Genomic DNA, 3,826 nt, shown 5'->3' with positions numbered 1-3,826 from the left:
AAGAGTGAGAGTAGAGTCTTCATGATTCCTTTCCTTGATAGACAGTATTTCTTCTTCTTGTGAGATGATTTCTTGTTTTAGTGAGAAGTGATTGACTGCTGCTTGTCACCTCCTTATATACTATTAGGTACCTCATCAATATTCATTAGCAATTAAGCAAAAACTGACCAATCAGAGGCTAGCTGCATGACATAACTCGTGCACATGACATGAAGCTGTAAAATTGTCCAGTTGAGGTGTCAGTCCAAGTTATAGTGACTAGTTGCCTTTCTTGTGCATTTTTACTACATTATAGTAGTCATGTGCAATAGGAAATCCCACTTGTCACTATAACTTGGACTGACACCTCAACTGGACAATAGTCCATTCAATTGCTGTACAGCACTGTATACAACAACATGTACATGTATCTACTGAACAGTGCATGGTGAGGTGTAACATGTAATGTGAAGAGTGTTCACCACTTTTATTTCCATGGATGTATTGATGGACTGAAATGAAGCCTGATACATTGTTAATTTGAAAGGTAATCAAAGAAGCTTCCTGCCACTCTAAATAAACTTTTGATCAAAGTATAATGATTCAGTGTGTAGTGTCAGTTTAACTGTTTTTTAACTATTAACAAAACTTAGAAAACAATTTTTCTTTTATTGTGCCATTTGACTAATTCATTTAAATGTGCATAAGTACTATTATTAGGATGATAAATGCATTTCATTGAATGAACATTACCTGTTACCTCACCAGTGTTCATTAGATATAAGTGGTTTATAGTGTACAGTGCAGTGTATCCTTGTATTGAGGTACCTCATTATAGTAGTCTTGTCTCACAAGAGAGCCAACTAGTCACTATAATTAGATAGATACTTCAACTGGATAATAGTCCATTTAATTCTACAGGTTCATGTATATAAAGTTTGTAAAGTTAAGTCATGAAGCATGTTTCAAGTTCCATTGACTACTGTATGAAAGATGTTTCATGAAACAGAGTTTTATAAAACAAGTTTCATGGTACATGATAGCCTTCAGATATAAGTTGTATACAGTATACAGTATCCTTGTATTGAGGTACCTCATTATAGTAGTCTTGTCTCGCAAGAGAGCCAACTAGTCACTATCATTAGACTGACACCTCAACTGGACATTAGTACATTCAATTCTGCAGCTTCATGTATATTTAGCTAATAAATTGGTCCTTTTATGTACATGTACACTTGCAAGTTGAAAGTAAGATTTTAATTGTCAAGTATCCTGTAAGTGGGAATTTTAGTGTAAAGTTATTTTGTTGCTGCCAGCTTTCTAAGTCTGATCATTTACAAGGACTGTTTAAAAATAGCAACCTAGTAAATTCTTGAATTAATTTTGTATAAAAAACGTGAAGAGGGGGAGGAAGGAAAAGGACCAAAAAATAAATCAACTAAAGTGCAGTTGGCTTCCTTATCACACATGACTACTATAATGAAGTACCTCAATACAAGGATACTGTATACTGTATACTGTAGACAACTACTACCTAATTGACACTGATGAGGTAACAGGTAGTGTAGAGAGTGTTCACTAACTGCATTCAATGTGTATTAAACATTAATAGTAAGTTCTTGTACATGTATGTGATGTGAAATTACTGGCATGGTGAATGTATCAACCAATTGGAAGTAGTGTAGTTGCTGGTTCATTTTAAATTTGAAATTACAACTAAGTTTTATAAACAAAGTCTGAGACTAAACTTTCAATGGCTGTCAGAAGTGACTATAATGTGTGTGCTGTGTGCATGTATTGTCAATTGAAAGATTCATTCATTGTCATTCCTCATGAGCAATTTTTATGTATATAAGTTGTTTACAGTATACAGTGTATCCTTGTATTGAGGTACTACAGTATAGTAGTCATGTGCAATAGGAAAGCCAACTAGTCACTATAACTTGGACTAACACCTCAACTGGACAATGGTCCATCTAATTCTATAGCTTCATGTATATTTAGCTAATGAATTGGTCCTTTTATGTACATGTACACTTGCAAGTTGAAAGTGAGGTTTTAATTGTACATGTACCTCATAACACGGGAAATTTTGGAAGGAATTTAATTTGGCGAATTGGCCATTTGCCAAAATAAAATCCGTCATTTTTAGCCATTATACGCATGCTCAATGTCACATGGTCACAAATTTGCCAAATTAAAATCCACCAATCACCAAAATTTAGCAATTCTCCAAATTTTACTCCCTCCAAAATTTCCCGCTATACAGTATCCTCTAAGTGGAAATTTTAGTGTGAAATTATTTTGCAGCCGCCAGCTTTCTAAGTCTGACCATTTGCAAGGATTATTTCAAAATGTCGTTCTAGTAAATTCTTGAATTAATTTTGTGTAGCAAATTTGGAGAGGGGGAGAAAGAAAAAGGAACCAAAGAATAAATAAATTAAAATACAGTTGGCTTCCTTATTACACATGACTACTATAATGAAGTACCTCAATACAAGGATACTGTATACTGTATACTCTAGTCTAGACGACTACTACCTAATTGACACTGGTGAGGTAGCAAGTAGTGTAGAGAGTGTTCACCAACTGCATTCAATGTGCATTAAGCATTAATAGCATGTTCTAGTTCATGTATGTGATGTGAAATTACTTGCATGGTGAATGAATCAGCTAATTGGAAGTAGTGTTAGTTGCTAGTTCATTTTATCTTTAAAGAGTAAGTCTGGTGTATTTTGGGGTATTTTTTATTGGCTTAATATGATTGCCTGACCATAATGATGTATTCTAACTCCCATTGTCTAAGAATTTTTTTCACTGAGATATGAGCCTTCAAATTAATGGTCATTTTTGTTACTTCCTGTTGGTGGGTGTGGCTAAACGTGACATATTACTAGAGGTTTAGATGCAGCTACTAATCCTTTATTCTCATGCCTAGTAATGTAACAGCACTAATTTAAAGATTGGGATCATTATCTATCATTATTCTAAGTATACAACTGCAAGAAAAAGATTCAAAATAGCAAACAAGAAAATTTGCCTACTTGTGGTATTATGACATTTTCTTGCAGTTGCATGCTTAGAATAATGAAAGCTAATGATTTAGCTGTATCTATAACATGTTTAGCCACACCCACTGACAGGAAGGAAGCAAAAATGAGCATCTTTGAAGGCTCATATCTCAGTGAAAAAAATTTTTAGACAATTGGAGTTGGAATACATCATTATTATAGTCAGGCAATCATATTAAGCCAATAAAATAAATGCCCCAAAATTACATTGGACTTACCTTTAAAATTACTGTATATAAATACTAAGTTTTATAAACAAAGTCTGAGACTAAACCTTCAATGGCTGCAGAAGTGACTATAATGTGTGTGCTGTGTGTATGTATTATCAATTGAAAGATTCATTGTCATTCCCCATGAGTAATCTTTATGTATATAAGTTGTTTAGAGTATACAGTGTATCCTTGTATTGAGGTACTACATTATAGTAGTCATGTGCAATAGGAAAGCCAACTAGTCACTATAACTTGGACTGACACCTCAACTGGACAATAGTCCATTCAATTCTACTGCTTCATGTATATTTAGCTAATGAATTGGTCCTTTTATGTACATGTACACTTGCAAGTTGCAATTGTACAATTATCCTCTAAGTAGAAATTTTAGTGTAAAATTATTTTGCAGTTACCAGCTTTTTAGTCTGACCATTTACAAGGACCATTTAAAAATGGCAACCTAGCAAATGACACATATTCATTATTCAAAAATGAATAATTAGAACATACGGCCAAGGGGGGTGCACGTTAATTGGAAGCGCATTATTAGTACAATGTCAATGG

General features: G+C 33.8%; 1 protein-coding gene across 2 annotated transcripts in view; it reads left to right on the top strand.

Moving 5' to 3' along the window:
- The window catches only part of LOC100633012 (E3 ubiquitin-protein ligase MYCBP2-like), a 30,460-nt gene that overhangs the window by 11,744 nt on the left and 14,890 nt on the right, over nucleotides 1-3,826 (top strand). The gene's annotated exons all lie outside the window — the stretch shown is intronic.

Source organism: Amphimedon queenslandica, unplaced genomic scaffold (assembly GCF_000090795.2).
Source record: "Amphimedon queenslandica unplaced genomic scaffold, v1.1 AMPQUscaffold_13261, whole genome shotgun sequence".
Lineage (NCBI taxonomy): Eukaryota > Metazoa > Porifera > Demospongiae > Haplosclerida > Niphatidae > Amphimedon > Amphimedon queenslandica.
Note: the sequence above shows the minus strand (reverse complement) of the source record. Positions and strands in the feature narration are given on the sequence as shown.